Raw genomic sequence first — 21,079 nt, forward strand, 5'->3', positions numbered from 1 at the left:
ACAACTTCGTATCAGAAACAAAACACCTATACAGTGGTGCCTCGACTTATAAATTTAATCCTTTCCGAAGGCACCTTCATAGGTCGAAAAATTTGTAAGTCGAAAAGCGCCATTGGAAACATGATTTCCCATAGGAATGCATTGGAAATGGAAAAATTCGTAAGTTGAAGCAACCCTATCTAAAACCGCCGTGGTTTCCTTTCGGATGTCGAGGCATTCGTAAGCACACAGCCATTTGCCCCATTCTTAAGTCGAAAAATTCGGTTGTCGAGTCATTCGTAAGTCGAGGTACCACTGTACAGTGGAACCTCAGTTTGCAACCGCCTCCATTTACGACGAACTTGGAGAGCAACCGCCGCGGACCCGGAAGTATTTACATCCGGGTTCTGCGTGTGCGGATGCGCAAAAACGCTCTATCGACACTTCATGCATGCATGCCTTCGGCGAGCGACGAACTCGGGGAGTGACTGGCTCCCCGGAACAGATCGTCATCGTAAACCAAGGTACCACTGTACCATGCCTCTCCCCCCCCCCCCGCCCAGTCTCTGGACTTCCACTTCAAAATTAAGCTCAGTGTCTTTTGTTTGTTTGACCAGTCCATGTAATCCAATCATTTCACACTTCCCCAAGTGCTGATGGGTGAACAAACAACCCTTCTAGTGGCCAGACAAACCCCTCCTCCCAGTCTTCCACAGGTCTACTTGCCCTCTCCCACTATGTATCAGGAAGCATTTATTAAGCATGTATCAGTTTGACATTTTATTAAGTTTTTATAGGTGCTGGAAGACACCCAGAGCTTAGAAAAAGGGGTAAGAGGGAAACATGGTAGAGGCAATAGAATATGCATGATGTGGAGAAAGTGGATAGGAAGTCCCACCCCATTCCTCTTCTAATACTAGAACCAATGAACAGTGGGAGATAAGGGACTGACAAAGGGAAGTGCTTCTTCACGTATTGCAGTGGTCTCCAAACCTTTTATTCCATGGACCACTTGAAAACCGTTGAGGGTTTTGGTGGATTGCTTCATAGTTTTTTTCTGCTTGCTTTGGCAATTGAAATGCACAGTGCTAGATGTTGTGTGATTTCTAATTGCATTTTTTTTTTGCAAGCGTGATGTGGACCACCTCAGTGAAGCTCATCAGCAACTGGTGGCCTATGGACCACTTAGGAAACCCCTGACATAGTGAAACGATGGACTTTACTATTACAAGGTGTTGTTCAGGCCATCAGTTTGGGCAGCTTTAAAAGGGGATTAAAAGGGGATTAAACAAGCACATAAAAAAATAAAAATCCTTCCAGTAGCACCTTAGAGACCAACTAAGCTTGTCATTGGTATGAGCTTTCATGTGCATGCACACTTCTTCAGATGAGCCTTATCTATGAGGATAAGGCTGTCAATGGCTATGAGTCATGATGTAAGCACTTCCTCCATGGCAGTATGGCTCTGAATACCACTTGCTGGGGACTACAAGTGGAAGAGGGCTACCAGTATCATGCTCATGTACTGTGAACCAAGGTCTTTGGTTTGCTCCAGCAGGGTTCTTCTCGTGAGTAGTTCACCAGAGAGCACTTCACAGAGGCCCTGATTTCCGGCCTACAAATCTCACCAACAGAAGACTTGGGATGTTGATGTGCTGCAGCACTTCAGGCCTGGTCCTAAATCTAGGCTTAATCTATCTCAGTGCAAAAATTGTTCCTTTTGTTGACACTTAGCATTCAAAGACATTAGAGCTTTGAGAAATCTGTTTGGTCTAGTATCTAGTCTAGCCCTTTCAGACTGAACTCCCAACCTTTATCAGCCCATCTTATTTTCTGAAGTCACTTAACATGTGCCTGGCTGATTGCCGCACTCCAGACATTTCACCATATAAATGCTGATAGAACTATCTTTGGGTATGTCTCATTTATCAGTGAGATGTCTCAGTCATTTCCACTCCCCAGGCTTTTGGAAGGATAAAGTAATTCCTTTTGAGAATTCTTTGTCTTGAAGGGTAAACTGTGAAGGCCATAAACTGTATTCTTTTCTTCTTTTTTTAGCACCTCGCTGAGGTTAAAGATGGAAAGCAGTGTTGAATGTTACATTGTCATGGAGGGAACAGGAAATGCGGTTTTCTTGCACTTGCTACTCTTTTCCCATCTCACTCACTTGTGTGATATGCAATTGCCTGTCTCATAGGTGTGAGGAAAATGCAGGAAGTTCCATGGTGGGCGAGACAACGCTATGGAGAAACAGGAAGCGCAAGCCATTTGAGCTTCCTGTCCCTTCCTCAATTAATTCTCTGAAACTGCTGACGTCATGCCGGCTGGCCACCAACATCTTCATGTCAAAAAAAAAACCTGTGTGAGGCTCCTCTCCATGGGGTGTGAACTTAATTTGCTCCACAACAAAAACATCTGGCCGAGGTCAGGAAGTACATGCTGGCTGGCTTGGGTGCCGGGGGATCCTGAAGTTAATGCATTCTTACCTCATCAGTAGGTGTCACTGTAGCAGAGGACAAAGTCTAATGGAAGGAACGTTTCTGGGGGGAATAGAGAGAGGGAATCCCAGCCAGCCAACCAGAAGCAGGAGCTGGCGTAATTCTGCCCAATTCTAGCCAGGAGAGCAGTGATGGAGCTGGGTTTATGAGTTGCTTGTAAGGAGGCTATAGGAAATGGGAGATTAAGGAAATGAGTCATTATGTGATTACAAAGACATGTGGAGTGCACACATTTGTGGCCTATAAGGCTGCTTTGAACAACCATAAATTTCTTCTACAGGGGCTTTGGGAAACGTTCCTGCTGAACTCCAGTGTGGTAGCGAGTTATAGTTCAACAAATAGAGCTGGAATGAATCTTTTCAGCATGAAATCTTTGAAATGCTTCTAAGCCCAGTTCAGCATTCCTCCTCTAAATCAGCATGAGTTGCAGAAACCAGAAAGGTCACTTCTAGTGGTGGAAGGCCGTTTGCCGCCTTTCTCCATCAACTTTGAACAAGATTGTGATCCTCAGGGGACTTTTGTTTGCTATGTTAATGAGCTGTGATAAAGCAAGCAGCTCCTAGGAATGCTGTTCCAGCATCAAGAGCATACTTTTTTTCTAGTTTTAGTAAGCTCTAGCCTGCCTCTTAGAGAAAGAAATGCACTCAAATAAAGGGAAATCTGCATCTTTATTTAAATCCTAAAGACACAGCCATGGCTGATTTTTCAACTGGGTTATTCTTCATGTAACATTCTGGAATCATAGAAGTCCTGAGGCATATGGTTCCCTGACAGGAGGATAAACCTGGAGTGATGGGCTGCACATTACCAGCATTCGATTGCAGGCTCATGCCATAAACTGCTTCCTGGACAAAATATTTCTCTTTCCTAAAGAGTTTCCACCACATTTCACTTCCAAGTGACTTGTGACTAGGGATGGACAAAACGGTCAATTTCGGTTTGTGTCCATTTCTCATTTCTTTTCCAGCCTTAAATTCAGTTCTCCACATTTCCACTTCGGTTTGTGATTCATTCATTCATTCATTCATTCATTCATTTAAAAAAGACCCTCATGGAAATCTGTCAGAATTTGAGTGCACATTTCTCCTAATATGCATGTTTTGTATACCATTTTGCACTAATATCTCATTTTGCAAGCAATTTCCCCTAATGTTTTTGTTTCCATCCGTCTGTCTTGAGAAACGATGTGTGCACCTCCTGGGATGCTGGGTTAGCAGCCCCCAAGTGACCTTCCCATGGTGCAAGCCTAGGCAGTGTGCTTGGAGGTCCTGGGCTGCCCAGGCGGCAAGACCGTTCCCCTCAGCTTCACTGATGTGGTCCAAAGGAAAGCAGAGCAATATGTTTGGCACCGGCTTGGTTGCAGGAATTGCCAGGAGGAGGCATACAAGGTGCCTTAGGGCAGTGTTTCTCAACCAGTGTGCCTCCTGATGTTTTGGGACTACAACTCCCATCATCCCTAGCTAGCAAGACCAGTGGTCAGGAATGATGGGAGTTGTAGTCCCAAAACATCTGGAGGCACACTGGTTGAGAAACACTGCCTTAGGGACTCCACTCTGGATTTGTGTAGGGTTTTCTCCTTAGCCTTTTCTTCTCCAGAAGATATCCCTCAAGGCAGTGGAGGTTTAGGATCAGAGTTTTCCTTCTCCTACATGGGCTATCTTTCCAGGTTGATGAGCCTCAACTGCCCCATCTACAGCACATGCAGAGACTGCCTTCTTGACCATTGGATCAAGTTTGCAGATGACACCAAATTGGGAGGGATGGCTAATACCCCAGAGGACAGGATCACACTTCAAAATGACCTTAACAGATTAGACAGCTGGGCCAAAGCAAACAAGATGAATTTTAACAAGGAGAAATGTAAAGTACTACACTTGGGCAAAAAAAAATGAAAGGCACAAATACAGGATGGGAGACACCTGTCTTAAGAGCAGTACATGTGAAAAGGATCTAGGAGTCTTGGTAGACCACAAACTTAACATGAGTCAACAGTGTGATGCAGCAGCTAAAAAAGCCAATGCAATTCTGGGCTGCATCAATAGGAGTATAGCATCTAGATCAAGGGAAGTAATAGTACCACTATATTCTGCGCTGGTCAGACCTCACCTGGAGTACTGTGTCCAGTTCTGGGCACCACAGTTCAAGAAGGATACAGACAAGCTGGAATGTGTCCAGAGGAGGGCAACCAAAATGGTCAAAGGCCTGGAAACAATGCCTTATGAGGAACGGCTTAGGGAGCTGGGTATGTTTAGCCTGGAGAAGAGAAGGTTAAGGGGTGATATGATAGCCATGTTCAAATATATAAAAGGATGTCATATAGAGGAGGGAGAAAGGTTGTTTTCTGCTGCTCCAGAGAAGCGGGCACGGAGCAATGGATTCAAACTACAAGAAAGAAGATTCCACCTGAACATTAGGAAGAACTTCCTGACAGTAAGAGCTGTTCGGCAGTGGAATTTGCTACCAAGGAGTGTGGTGGAGTCTCCTTCTTTGGAGGTCTTTAAGCAGAGGCTTGACAGGCATATGTCAGGAATGCTTTGATGGTGTTTCCTGCTTGGCAGGGGGTTGGACTGGATGGCCCTTGTGGTCTCTTCCAACTCTATGATTCTATGACTATTCATATTGTCTGCTCAATCTACCAGAGCCTGTCTTTGCATGCAGGGGAAGTCCCTTACTGAAGAAAGAGGTTGTTGTTGTTGGAGTTGGCTGTATTAGCCAGTTTGCAGTAAGGCAGGTGCTTCACTGAAAGCCTTTGATAGTTTGAGTGGTTGCACAGTGCATCCAGGGAGCCTAGGACTTATAGTAATAAATGGGCATTTGTTTAACCAAACCGGATAGCCTGTTAGTTACTCAGAAATGCCTGGATTTCACCCACTTATTCATACTGAAATACAACAGGACCGAATCATTTTAAGTCCTAGTTTGTAAGTTTCACTATGTTGTGGACTGAGTTAAGTGTGTAAGAAACCATCTACTGAAAAGCTAACACCACAGCTAATTGCACCATGGAGATTTCTTGGCATGGTGCCCCCAATTCAGAAACATATTCTGTATCTTAAATTCAGATCCAGGTACTCATTACTAACAGGCATTGCATAAGAATGATACATTTAACTTAGGGTTAGAAGGCAAGGCCTTTATTGTCCCTCTGGAATCCTCCCTACGTCTTGGATTTTTCCATTGTGGTGTTCACTTAATTGCTTCCAGTGTTGTTTGGAAATAGCTGGAGTTTCCAAGTCTGCATTGACTTGGAGAGGCTAAGTTGTAACTGTATCGAGAGATTTCTAATGCTTAGGTGTATGAAGTCATGTTGTCCTGAGAATGATAACACGATGAAGAGATAAATCAGCCTGATAACACAATAAAGAGGTAAATCACTCCCTTGCGCTTAGGAGAATATTCTTCAGAGCCCACTAAGAAAAAACACATGCAATGTTGAGGCATGAATTTCCCAAGGAGGTTAAAGAATGTAAAAAAGAGAAGAAAAAGGAAGTTAGAACCCAATGGGATCAACCAAATATATTTTAAAAACTGCTCAACGGAGAGCGGAAGGCTCTAAAAAACCAGTGGACGGATGTTGACCATATGACTTACTCAAAATCAGGCAAGGTAATCTGGAGTCCCACATCATCTGGAAATGGTTTTGCCGTCCATGTAGTGAGAACAGGTTTGTGCAGAATCTGATTCCTCTGCTCTGCATAAGCAAGCATCTTAGCTGATATTTCAAAGATCAAACAAAGGAGTTTTAGGATTCAATACATGCCTCTCCGTGGCTGCAGCACACATCAGATCACATCTCATTAGCGCTATGTGTGAATCCAAGTTACATCTATCAGTCTTCTGTCTCTGCAACCCAGGTCCAGAAATTTGCCAAAGAATCTATTGAGCTGGGTACAAGTTCCTTAGCTTAGCTAAAGTGCTGCATTGGGGAACTGGGGATAGACTCACAAGATTATTTTTAGGTGGAAAAATTTAGGTAGGAAAAATGTGGTAACACACCCGTATGAATGTTGAAGCACTCATATGATTGTTGTTAGGAATGAAGATATGTGCTTTGCTCCTTTCTTTTATTGGATTCATTCTTCTCGGCAAGCCTCTGCTCCTGAAGGCTGGCAAAACTAGAGAAATTTCAAAAATAATTTTGGAAATGGAGCATACAAAGTTTGCTCCAGCTTTCATTTCCTGCCATTCATTTTCATCTCCACAACTGGACTTTTTTATTGATAGATGGTTTGTGTTTTCTTTCCTAAACACAAATTCTTCAGCACAGCAATTCTCAAGTCAAAACAGATCTTTTTGAAAGGGTTTTCATCACCACATGAATTTTTGTAATAATTCTAGGATGATCCGGCTTCATTAATGGAAATGTTCATATTTGGTTATGTGTATTGCCTTTTCTGATCTTTGGATTTATGCTTTCTTGTGAACTGTTTCCATTATTTATTTGGGAAGGAAACCCAATAAAATATTGTTTAGTTGTTGTTTTTTAAAACCTACCTAAGTGTCATAAAACACCATATTTAAAAATCACATCCATTTTGCTTTTTTTGGTGTATGGTTTTCTTTTTTTAAAAAAAAAATGTTCAGGTGCACATTGGTAAAATATTGGCAAAATATTGCACAAAAAGAATCTTGGTGGAATCAAGCATACAGTCACAACAAGATTGCTAATTGCAGTGTTTTGGGTAATGCAAATGCTTAACCCACACTCATGGTGGCTGGGAACGGTAAATTGGCATCAGACCAGGAGCTGAAGAAGCCACAGGATCAACTCTCTTCACAATCCAGTAGAAAGCAGAAATTAAATGACATTCATTCAAACCACACCTCGTCCAGTTAAGCTGTCATGTTTCATTTTAGTTCAATTTAATTGAAATTATACGCCACTTTTCCATGGCTGAAGCATGCAACACAGCAGCTCGTCATGAATGTCAACAGACATCATGAACAATTCATAGCAAAATGCACCAAACAGATTCAAACGTGGCAGAGTAAACAAGTCAGATGCAATATTGCAATGCAGTGAGACTATCAAATACAGAAGCAAGATCAAAATCAACAGCAACAGAACTCCCATGCTTATTGGTGGCCTTGGGCAGGGATATCTTGGGCAGGGATCTGCTGGTGGTCACCAGGCTCCATGGTTTGCAGTTGGCTCTCTCATCTCTCCTCTGAAGTGGTATGGGCAGCAGCAAAGGAGAGGTGCCAGAGAGGAAGCAGTGATGGCAGATAGGGATGGGGGAGATAATTGATTTTGTTGTTGTTTAGTCATTTAGTTGTGTCCGACTCTTCGTGACCCCATGGACCAGAGCATGCCAGGCACTCCTGTTTTCCACTGCCTCCCGCAGTTTTGTCAGACTCGTGTTGGTGGCTTTGAGAACACTGTCCAACCATCTCGTCCTCTGTCGTCCCCTTCTCCTAGTGCCCTCCATCTTTCCCAACATCAGGGTCTTTTCCAGGGAGTCTTCTCTTCTCATGAGGTGGCCAAAGTATTGTAGCCTCAGTGGATTTAACAAATTTGCACTTCTGGAACAATATGGGAACCAAAACAACACAATATGAGAAATTCACGCTTATTCTCATTTTGCAATGCAGTTCTTCAACCAACACATGTTTACAAAAATGCATATATTAGAGGGAAGGGAAGTATGCATAAAAATGAATATACTGGTGAAAATAAAATACAAAAAAATGCATTACATTATGAGAAATTGCCTGCAATTTGACCTTAGTCAAAGCTGCATATAGGAATATACAAGTACAAAAAAAATGATGAATTATCAGGGGTTTGTTTTTTTAATCACTAATTCCTGAAATGTGGAGAATTGAAATTAAGATTGGTAGAAAGAGGAACAGAGAGGACCAATCTTTGAGTCACTACTTCCAGGTATTTTGGCTGCTACCCCAACTGTTTATTTGCTTCTTAAATTTCTGCTCCACCCTTCTTCCCCAAGAAGCCCAGGGCAATGAAGCAATAAAAAAGCACAATTAAAAATAAAATATGTTAAAAAAAAATTAAAAGGTTAAGTACATTTAAAACAATCCCATATCCTCACCGCTCATAATGACAAGGTTGCCAGAGGGGTGCTCTTTCAGTCCTCAAGTGAACAGGAATGTTTGAAAATCTGTCCTGAATATTAAGAAGGAGGGAGACAGATGCACCTTGCCATGGACAACATTCCACAAATGGGGAATCAGCACTGTCAAACCACTGCCCATTGTGAGGCCTGAGGTGGCTGATATTAAGGGAGGCACCTGCTCACCTGCTGAGTAGCTCCATTCTGCACTAGCTGAAGCCTCTGGACCATTTTCAAGGGCTGCTCCATAGGACAGTAAATAGTAAGCAGGAATTAGTGCTCTCATAGGGTGCTCTTTTATATGCCTGGTGTCTTTGTCCATAGAGTTTTCTTGGCAGGGATACTGGAGTGGCTTGCCAATTCCTTCTCCAGGTGGATCACGTTTGGTCAAAAAGGCTGGACTAGATGAATCCCAAGCCGGAATTAAGATTGCCGGAAGAAATATCAACAACCTCAGATATGCAGATGACACAACCTTGATGGCAGAAAGTGAGGAGGAATTAAAGAACCTTTTAATGAGGGTGAAAGAGGAGAGCGCAAAATATGGTCTGAAGCTCAACATCAAAAAAACCAAGATCATGGCCACTGGTCCCATCACCTCCTGGCAAATAGAAGGGGAAGAAATGGAGGCAGTGAGAGATTTTACTTTCCTGGGCTCCTTGATCACTGCAGATGGTGACAGCAGTCACGAAATTAAAAGACGCCTGCTTCTTGGGAGAAAAGCAATGACAAACCTAGACAGCATCTTAAAAAGCAGAGACATCACCTTACCTACAAAGGTCCGTATAGTTAAAGCTATGGTTTTCCCAGTAGTGATGTATGGAAGTGAGAGCTGGACCATAAAGAAGGCTGATCGCCGAAGAATTGATGCTTTTGAATTATGGTGCTGGAGGAGACTCTTGAGAGTCCCGTGGACTGAAAAAGATCAAACCTATCCATTCTGAAGGAAATCAGCCCTGAGTGCTCACTGGAAGGACAGATCATGAAGCTGAGGCTCCAATACTTTGGCCACCTCATGAGAAGAGAAGAATCCTTGGAAAAGACCTTGATGTTGGGAAAGATGGAGGGCACTAGGAGAAGGGGACGACAGAGGACGAGATGGTTGGACAGTGTTCTCGAAGCTACGAACATGAGTTTGACCAAACTGCGGGAGGCAGTGGAAGACAGGAGTGCCTGGCGTGCTATGGTCCATGGGGTCACGAAGAGTCGGACACGACTAAACGACTAAAAAACAACAACAACAAGGGTGCTCTATTCACAGCAGGTAAGAACTGGGGCTTTATTCACAGTAAAAGCAAAGCTTTCAAAAAATTAAGGAAACCTTACATCACAATAAAGCTGGAAGCAGAAAAAATAAAGCTCGTTACTAGTGAATATCAATGGTTTGATTTTGATGTATCGGGGTGCTATTTAGATCCACTCGGGACATTAAAAGGAAATGGTAAGGCAGAAAGTACGAGTAGCTTGTGTTTTCTTCCTCTCCTCACACTTTTGGGTCTCATCCAAAGGAGGAAAATGCACATTCTTTTCCTGCATCATGAAGATGTGCATCTTCTAGGGCAGATTGATTAGCATCGTGGTTAAAATCACCAAGATAAAAAAAGATAAAGTATGCAGTTTGATTTTGGAGACTTGTGTTCTTGTCAAAGGAAAAGAAAGGATTTTACCTTTTTGCTGCAGATATTGTTATATTCTGCACTCCTATCCCAAAACCCTTCTCCAGGGCATTTGAAAGGGAAGCTTTGAAGAGCTCATTGGAGGGTCCATCATGTCCCAGCTGAGATACCTTACAGGTGTTATGTGACAGGGTCACCACTGACCAACACCATCAACTTAACCATTCAGTTGAGCGTCAAAAGGGGACATCAGTCTTTGCTCTTGATTGGGGGGGGGGCTTGTGGGAGAGGAGTGGTAAAAGTGAGGGTTTTCTCAGCCAGAGACACAAAAGAATGGTGAATGACAGTGATGGATGTGCTACCTCAAGCCACAGATTCATTTTATCCTTCAAGCTGGACTAGTGATAGGTGACCCAGCACATGTTATCTTCATTCATTCTGATCTGACAACTCACACCATTGGCTTTTAGGGTGACCAGCTGCCAAACAGGCTGGGACTCCTGTTCTTTTACTAGAAGAGAAAATTCATCTGCTTGGCCAGAGCCATGGTGCCAGCTTCCTGTCACTTCTGCCTGCGGGGAAAAGCAAAGGCAATGGGGAGGTCAGTACAGTGCAGGCACACTGGAGGGATTGCCATGCTGATTCTGCCAGTTTGCTACATGGCCTTGACTTCCCCTCTGCTTCATTTTCTCCCTTCAGGTAAGCAGCAGTTCCTAGTGTCGTGGCTTTGGCAAAAAGTAACCACTCTGTAAGAACATCAGAATGTAGGAAGAATCTGCTACATCAGGCTGAATGCCCATCTAGACAAGCATCCTGTTCTCACAATGGCCAACCAGTTGTCTATGGAAAACTGGCAAGCAGGACACAAGCACGAGAGCACTTTTCTTTCTTGTAACTTCCAGCAAACTGTTGTTCCCCCAGAGCAGTTCTGGGAGAAGAGCAGGTGACAACCTCCAAGCCAGGAGGACAAGGCTGCTCCTAGCAGTTCTTTCTCAGATAGCTTAGAGACAACTCAAATTGATATATCTAACACAGGCACTCCCAAACTTCGGCCCTCCCGATGTTTTGGACTACAATTTCCATCATCCCTGACCACTGGTCCTCTTAGCTAGGAATCATGGGAGTTGTAGGCCAAAACATCTGGAGGGCCGCAGTTTGGGGATGGCTGATCTAACATTATCTTTTTTCTGGTTCAGTGAGAGAGAGGTGTCATGAGAGATGGAAAGAAGATAAAGTCCCTAGTAGACTTTATTTCTTTATTTATTCAGAGAAGAATGGCAAATCAAGTTGATGGATAATGTTGAAATGGCTAAAATGACCGGAAGAATCAGAAATGGGGGGAAATTATAATTTATCTTAAAAACCATTGTAAACAGTTAAAATCATTAGTAGGATTGGAATAACAGTTCTAGTTTAATGGTGAATTTTGGACACAATTGAGAGGTGAAAGATTAGGTTTATTATAAAAGATGCAGGAGGAAATGATTAATAATAGGACCCACAAAGGGGAGGAGAGAAGTCCATGAGATTCTTGGAATCTTGTTTCTATGTTGTTTGTTGGATATATGATTGTAAAATTTTAATATGAAAAACCATATATATACAGAGAGAGAGAGAGAGAGAGAGAGAGAGAGAGAGAGAGAGAGAGAGAGAGAGAGAGAGAGAGAGAGAGAGAGAGAACTCGTAGTCCTCTTATCCAACCACATAGCCCAGAATTTCTAGGATATGCTGTAACAGTTAAACTACATGAACCAAGTTAGTTTGTAATGCAAATATGCTCACCTTTGCCTGAGCTGTGCCCATGCCAGTGCGACTCCATCACCAACCTGGATACTTTGATTTGTTTGCTCTTCTCCATTGCCACCATGTATCATGTTTCATTATGCATTGTGCCTGTATATGTGCACTTCCCGCTCTCATGACTACTCGGTTCCTGCAGGCATTCTGGGGCAGGCTTTGTTTATTATTGTTGCTAAATCACATCACGTTTGTGCATGGCCAGATGTGCAACCCCCTGGAATTTAACTAACTCTGCTAGGGTATGCAAAATCTGAAAAAAACAGCCGGCATATTAAACGGAGGTCCCATGTTTTACGCTGTGGATATTATAAACAGATCATCTCCACACAGCAAGCGGGAACAGGAGTTATTCAGCTGTTCAGCCGAGTCAAAGGGAGTATGCTGTGCAGACAGAAACGGGGATTAGACAAATTTATGGATGACAGGTCTGTCGACCGCTACAATCAAAATGGCTAAACAGAACCACCAGACTCAGAGGCAAATATCACCTGCTGGCAGGCTATCTCTTTCAAGGTCTTGCTGCACTCTTCCCAGAAGTATCTTGTTGGGACCCCAGAGAAGACAGGCTTGGGATGGATGAGCCTTTTGTTTGATTTAATAGGGCTCTTTCTATGTTCTTAAAAAGGATTGGAGGACTTTTGGTGCAGTGTCCTAGCCGTTCCTGGCTTAGCACAAAGGAAGCCTCTCCTGTTCAAATCTCACTTAAGTGGGGAATGGAAGAATCAGGGAGAGCAGAAGAGCGAGGTGAAATGATGGGTGGTGTCAGTGAGCGCTGTGGGGCGTCATTTGGGAATGATAGTAAAAAATCAGTTAGAAGAGGAATCACGGAGAGAGGAAAGGAAGCCAGTTATGCTGAATTAGGTTATTAGACAGAACCATTCTTCATTCCTTATCAAATGAATGTTTGTAATTCTTGTGTGTGTGCGTGTTATTATTAAGTAGTAGTGGTTGTTATTTTCTTCCTCCCAAAGGAGCCCAGGACAGCAAACAAGTGATAAAACAATAAGAACACTTTAAAACTTCTATCTATTCCTTCCATGGTGGATTCTAGGAGAAAGTATTTTCTGGCCTCGGTTTCTACAGCTGATCGTATTAAAGCAGCAGTGGTGTGTGATGAGGGGGGGGGGGGCAGAGTGGCAGCAGTCCTGCACTCACCAGCAGGCCCGTCTTACCCATAGAGGTTAGTGGCACAGGGCGCCAGGGCACCAAGTCCTGGAGGGCACCAGGCGAGAGTCCAGGGAACACCGAACAAGCGCGCTGAGTGAGTGAGGGTGCGTGTGCCACTCCCACCAAATGTCAGCTCTGTCTTTTCTGCTGAATTCTGCGGGGTGCCAGAAGGCTAAAAGGGGGGGAAACCAAGCCAATGCTTGGCGGGAGTGGCACACGTGCCCTCGTTAGCTCGGCACAGACCCACTCGCTCGGTGTGCTGCCTGCCATGGCCACTGCGGCACGAAGCAGCCAGCTGAGCTGGGAGGCGCCGTGGCCAACCGCTACCTCTTCCCCACCAGAGGAGCTGCCTTCCAGCCACAGCTTGCCTCCTCCAGCCCTAAAAAAAGGTTGAAAACTCTGGGAAGGGGGGTGCGCCAGAGGGATCTTTGCACCACAGCGCCGGATATGCTTAAGAAAGGCCCTGCCCACCAGGATAGGGCAGAAGCATGGGAGTTGACTCCTAGGGGTCCAGGTCCCTTTGCCCCCCCCCAATAAAATATGGAAAGGGTAGCATGTATTCCATACAGCGGCTGTGAGAGAGGCTGAAGGAGGAGGCTCTGCAGTCAATTTGAAGAAGGAAGGTCATACCCTGGCCTTTGAGATTTGAGACATATATTTTAGGACCCACATTGTTCTTGTTCTTGTGATTGTAATTTGTTTTAAACTTTTTTAATGTTGTATTTTAAATTGTTTCAACCCGCCCTATGACCTTAGGGTGGAGGGAGGGTAATAAATTATCAACAACAACAACAACAACAATGAGCTTTTGTTTGTTTGCTTTGGTTTTACATAAAGCAGCATTCAGAAATGTGATCTCCCTATTTGCAGCCTGCCCTAGTTCTATCCCCTCAAAACCCCACCACCTCAATTCCTTGCATGTTGCATGTGTAAACCAAGCTTCAGTCTCCTATTGCTATCTCACATAAGGTTGCTTAACTAGTAGATCTGAGAACGCTTGTTCCCAAAACCATTGCATTTTTAATGCAGATATCCAAGAGGATTTGATCAGGGTATGTGTGGAAAAATACACCCTTGTGTATTATTCCTCCTCCCCCCTGGCACCCTCCCGGGGTTTGGAACCAGATAGGATAGGATGGATATGTTCCAATTACGACAATTCGTTACCAGTTGTATTAGGGGCTTCTACAAAGACAGTGCCCCCAGAGACCCATATTACATGTCAGCCTCTCTCAAAATATTAGAAAACAAAACCTCAAAATATGTCCCTTAGCATTAACCACTATAGAGTAGTGAGCCCTTCTTATCTCTGCGTGGAACTAGAACAAACTGGACTTCAAATGTTGGTGCTATAACAAGGTTTGGGATCTCTTCCACCTTCATCTGTCTATTTATGAGTATGATTTATGATTTTTCTGGAAGCTGGTTGCATAGTAACTTGCAATCTAAATCTAAACATTACCCAGTTAAAACACATGCATGGATACATACTTAATTCCTCATTAAAATAAAAGTAAGCAGACACACAAACACCTCCCCCCCCCAAACAAAAAACAAAAAACAAAAACAACCCACAACAACAACTCTTCGCTGGATCATTTGCAACATTCCCTTCAACAACATTTCTTGGATGTGCCAGCAAGTTACTTGGAAGGATTCACTGCTTTCTTAGAATATGAATTTCTAAAAGATAAAATGACCCGGGGTGAAAAGGCAGCTGGATCAAATGCATTAACTCCTGCAGTGCAAAGCCAGCCCCACCTTCTATCCAACTGAGGGGTGATCTGAATAGCTGCTAAACAAGCATTAAATGAGACCAAGGTCACAGTGAAGGATATGACAGATCATCTCTCTGGTTTATGAGACCTAAAACAATTATTTGCAGACACACGTGTGCCACATACACTGGTTTTGTTGTTGTTTATTTCACAAGCTATCTGGAAGGGAAAAGATGATTTAAAGCATACTCTAAATGTTAATGAGATGTCGCTGGATCAAGATAAATTTATATTGTTGCCCCACCCCACCCCCACAGAAGTTGAATAGATTTAAGGATGCCAACCCTCAACATCAAAATTGTTGGTCCCTGGTCAGAAGAGGGGTCCTGCGAATCTAGGGCTGGAACCATGGGACAGAGCCAAGGGTGGTTTTCGGCATGTCCAGGGTCAGAACTGAGGTGGACACAAAACTATTTTCCTAACCTGTTAAATTTTAAAAACAAAAATGCCCTGGGGAGGTAGGGGAAGGGAATTGGCTTTGCTCCTCGCTTTTTGCAATGGGATTGAAAGCAAAGCGAAGCAAAATGGCTCCATAAGGCTGTTCTCATGCTCAATTGGCAACCCTGCACAGATTGCCCTTAGAATACCTAGCATTCCAACTAATGCCTGCTGGTTTTTGAGCTAATGTGCACATGCAGCCTCCCCAGACTTACACGCACCTGGTCTTGAGTGCCTCAGACTGGGATATTTCTGGTTTTGCTGTACCGTGTCCTGGCTCCTGGCTGTGGCAGGAGTGAATAACCAAAGCAGAGGGCAGGAGGGTACAAAAATGCATATGCTTATATAGATACAAATTTAGAAATAATTGCTATAATTTAAATAGAAATGCAATGCATCTCACCATGGTGTGACCAGGTGACTTGTGTGTCTGCTGCTCAGTTACTCTTGAGGGGTAATGTCAACTGCTCTCAAACCAGACTTGGACCAGATAGAGAACTGACCCCCACCCCCACCCCACCCCCACCCCCCGCAAGCCCAAGATTCTGTTCCTGTCTGTTTTGGCAGTCTGCTATGAGTTTCTGTTCCCAAGCCTTTCTGTGGAGGATTCCTGGGTTCAGGCTTTCAGTGTTACATTTTAAGAAGGGTGTTAGCAACATTGAAAGGATTTGAGCACCATTCAGTAATTTTTTTAAAAAAACATGATAAGGGTACATTGTTTGCATTTTGGAATCGGGATGTATAGTACTCACCCAACCCCTTGAGAAATTTTGCTTGTCTGATTAAAAAATATTTCAGTTTTCATCAGATGGAAGACATCTGAAGGCAGCCCTGTTTAGGGAGGCTTTTTAATGTTTAATAGATTATTTTATTTCATTTTTCTGTTGGAAGCCGCCCAGAGTGGCTGGGGAAACCCAGCCAGATGGGCGGGGTATAAATAATAATAATTTATTATTATTATTATTATTATTATTATTATTATTATTATTATTATAGCACCTTGAATATCCCCCCCACCCCCCAATGAACTGCAAATTCCCAATTCACCCACCCAGTGTTATTTGGGTTCTCAGGGGCTTAGAAACGATTGCAAAATTCCCAGGAAATAAGGCAGTGCAATTAGAATGCAATTAAAAGATCTTTGCCCTCTCTGCCAAACAGTTGTATAATTGTATAGTTGTATAGTTTAAGCACTTATATCTGGATACAGTTTGTCCGTTGAGTTGGGAGGGTGTTTGACTCTAGTTTTAATGTGTAACAGTTGTAGCAGTTTTTCTTTCACCCTTCTCCTCACCCTCCATGGAAACTTTGCAGGACATTACACTTTACCTTGTTGTTGTTTTTCAGTCAAAAGTCTCCCACACGTTTCTTTCCCAGTTCCAGAATGGACTCCCTCTTTTCATTCCAAAATCCAGCCAAATTAGTTCTCTGATCCTTTCCCAAAATTTGTTTGTTTGTTTGTCTTTTCTCTTTTCTTTTGGAAGCTTGTCACTCCAGCAAGAGTAACTAGGTTGTTTGCCGTTGAGGCAGTTTGACCCAGTGCCACGTCTCAACCTTCCGGTGCAGTGCAACCTCTTATGAGACTGCTTTGCCCCCAAAGGGAGCGGATATCTTTAATTTGGACCATCACCTGTTTCTTCTGACTTCTTCTGTTGGATAGATTGTTGCCTCAGAAACACATTTTTTTAAAAAAAATATTAGTATTATTTTTAAATAGAATGCAACAAAAAGAGCCAGATATGTTGCTTTGGGCACTCATGTGCACTCATTTTTTTTATTATTATTACATTGATATTACATTTCCTCCAAGGTTCTCCCATTCCTCATTTAATCCTCACCACAACCCTGTGAGGTAAATTCGGCTGAGAAGGAGTGACTGGCCCAAGGTCACCCAATAAGATTCCTGGTCAATGTGGGGATTGGAACCCTGGTCTCCTGACATTCTAACCTCTGCACCACATTGGCTTCTATTGTAGCCAATAGAATATGTTATGATGTGTGCTTGGTTGTGGCGCGTGTGTGTGGTGACCACAACACTTTCTTCAGGCTGAAATAGGTCCTCGAGTGCCAGCTGATGATCAAAATCCAGCAGAGAGTGCTTGACATATTGACAGTGTGACACATGCCTTTGACAGCCTGCCTCACTGGCATGTTATATGACAAAAGAATGTTACTAGGAAAGCCTGGAAGCATGAAGTTTGGTAACGTCCCTCTGCTCTGCACATGCATGGAGAGAAAGTTGTGGCCTCCAAAACATTAAGAGACACTCTTGAAGCATCTTCCTCAAAGCTCTTGCTTTCCACTATCTGCGACGGAGAGAAAGAGCTGGATGTATCCTGGTTGGCTGGGGAGTGACTCAGTGAGTCAGCACGCTGCATGAATTCCATTCCTGTACAGCTGGCTTCCTCTCCATCTGGCAAGCGGTGATGCTGAGAGAGAAAGGCTTGGGTGGGTAAGAAAGGCAACAGGGAACGAAGGGGGAAAGTTTACAGCAGGATTCAGGTAAGGCAGTTCAAAAATCATCCATCTCTCTCTCTGTCACGCATCACATTGACTTTTCATGTCAAAGGTTACACTCCAGGGAAGCCCAGGGAAGCCCCAGGGAAGCCCCAGCCATATCATATCAGATTAAACTTGTCCTGTACGCTGCCCACACTCTGAGGCTCTCAAAAATTGCCTGCACAGGTGCACAAGATCTTTTTCACGCCATCTAAAATCAGCGCAGGGGAAAACATTGCTTAGAACAACAGCAACAACACTGTGCGTCTTAATTTATACTTTGCCCAGAGACCGTGACTTGGCAAGAGAAATGGACCACAAAGATTGAGCCTGAATGTTCCATTGCCTCTTCCTTGCTGATCCCTAATGGGTTGCACATGGGGATATGTTTGAGCTCCCTCATTGTGCTCTCTTTGCTTTCTGATTCTGAGCTGTCTATTTGTTTGTGTACACAAGTGCAGAACCTTGCTTGGAATAGGCTCCACCTTGGCAGGCTCCCTCTTGGCAGTCCTAGTCAGGCTGCATATCTACCTCATGAGCTACGGGCAGATTCGCCTTTGAAAGGCATTCCCTTTGGAGCTGTTGGACGGATCTATCTCATTCTACCTTCATTATTTTTAACAGCACCTGGAAATGGATCCGCCAACAGTATCAGGTTCCAGAAGAACAATTTGGGATTCCGTTTCGCAATTCTGAATAAAGCGCGAGGCTCTGTTTGGCACCAGTGGTGCCTTCTGCTGCATGTGTTTGCTCCTCACACATTCCCTCATGCACCATCTTTGCTCATACTTGTCTGGAACCCAAAATCATATGGAAAGAATCCTAACAAATCCTAGCACATCATACTTTTTCATTAGCACTGGGACAGAAGTTCACATAGGATATATTTAGACTAAAAACTTGAAAAGGGTGGGGCTTAAAGGTGCACCAAACCCACCCAGGTCACTTTGTCCTCACCACTATGGTAGTGATGATGATCTCCTGTGGTCCTCTGGGTGATTGCCATTTGCCTTCCAGACATCCCCTGGGAATGATGCTATGGGCAGGATAAAACTAAATTGTGTGCATGGAAGATGCCCACACATGAAATGAGATTCACACACCCACTTTGCCTCTGCATCCCCCACCTCCTAAATCTACTCCCAAGGGTTGGGAGAAAACTCGGAACAGGTTTAGGGGCCATGTGGGGGCATACTCTATAACAGGCATCCCCAAACTTCGGCCCTCCAGATGTTTCGGACTACAATTCCCATCATCCCCGACCACTGGTCCTGTTAGCTAGGGATCATGGAAGTTGTAGGCCAAAACATCTGGAGGGCCGCAGTTTGGGGATGCCTGCTCTATAAGTTAGCATCTTGGCTCTAGCTTATGGTACCCAAGATTACAATTCCCTAGTCTACTTAAGAATTTGGCCAGTTCTTAACATTCAGCTGATACATAAATAGAATAGCATTAGTCTACCATCAGGAAATCAGCGCTGAATGCTCACTGGAAGGACAGATTGTGAAGCTGAGGCTCCAATACTTTGGCCACCTCATGAGAAGAGAAGACTCCCTGGAAAAGACCCTGATGTTGGGAAAGATTGAGGGCACTAGGAGAAGGGCACGACAGAGGACGAGATGGTTGGACAGTGTTCTCGAAACATGAGTTTGACCAAACTGCGGGAGGCAGTGCAAGACAGGAGTGTCTGGCGTGCTATGGTCCATGGGGTCACGAAGAGTCGTACACGACTAAACGACTAAACAACAACAGTCTACCATATCCACTCCAAAGAAAGCTACATATCACAATGCACTCAGCAGTCAAACTTGTGGATCCATTGAAGGAGGGCAGAAACCACACTGCTATCTCAAATGAATTCCTGCTCATCTACTCCAGTTGAAAAGGAAATGTGCCTGAATGGTGGGGTGTGGGGTAGAGACAATTCACCCCTTCCTCTCCATTTTCCCCCTATCCATTCTGCTTTGTTATTCTACCTTGGTCCAACCTTGCGCTGACCCCAAAATGGTGGCATCAACATATCCTTGTCCTTCCTTGCTGACTGCAATTCCCAGAGGGTCATGTGATAATAACCACACAAAAGTCACCACCAAATGGAATGTGGTCACAAAGCATGTCAGGGGGTGCTTGGCAATTGCTACATTTCTCTCTCTCTCTCTCTCTCTCTCTCTCTCTCTCTCTCTCTTTTGTAGCGCAGATAGTGTGGCCCCAGCTACCTCTGCTGAACAGAGTGACACCTCAATAAAATGACTGAGCAAAATAAAAAATAACAACTATGACAGCGTTACAAAGAGCAACGCTTTAAGGAGAGAGAGGGAGAAAACAACCACATGTTAACAATCTCTGGATACAGATAACGCGTTCCCCGAGGAATCCTTTAAATGACAAGTTAACAACAGGCCTGCCTGACATAACTGCTTTTTAAGGTTTATTTCATAACACATTCTGCTTCCTCCTGATGTTGGCTTTCGGGGTTGTTTTATTTTAAACTTTCAGCGCTGTTTAGCGCAAGGCTGAGCCAGCAGTGCCCTGCCCGTGTAACCCTGCTTGCACTGTCATGTGCTTGGAGAGGGTTGTTCCTGGGCGCCTTCCAATCAGGTCTCTCTGACCTTGGCTGCCACCATGACAGTTTCTAGACCCGGGGTTAGGAAAAGTTTAGACCTTCCCTTTCACATTTGGCTAGGCAGGGTGCTTAATATATTCCACCACCACCCCCGCTTGACAGCTTTGAATTCTCCCCTTCCTCTTGGCATTTTGTAGCAAAAACAAACAAACAAACAGCTCCCAATGTATAATTCACAGGCATGTTAGAACAAATCACATGTCAAGAATACTGGGCATGGTGTTCCTAGCAGATGCAGCTAGATCCTTGCTAAAAAAAAAAGAGTCCTTGTGAAAATTAATCAGCAATTTAGTATGATTTCTCCCCCCCCCTAATTTGCACATTTATATGCAATTTTGCCTGATATACAGTTTCACAACGCATTATTTTCCCAAATATTTATATTTCCCTAATAGAATGCAGTGTGTGTGTGTGATGCAACATGCATAACTGCCTGCTCATTCTACCCCAGCTTTCCAGTGAATTTCTAATACCAGGGCAGTATGTCCTCCCACCTTAATGTCCACATGGCTCATTTTCTGTTGAGAAAGAGCAGTTAGCAAACATATAAGAATGCATCTTTGTTGGTTAGCAGCTTTTCTTCCAGGACACAGAATAACTTGAATTT

This window comes from Zootoca vivipara, chromosome 1 (assembly GCF_963506605.1).
Source record: "Zootoca vivipara chromosome 1, rZooViv1.1, whole genome shotgun sequence".
NCBI classification, from domain to species: Eukaryota; Metazoa; Chordata; class Lepidosauria; order Squamata; family Lacertidae; genus Zootoca; species Zootoca vivipara.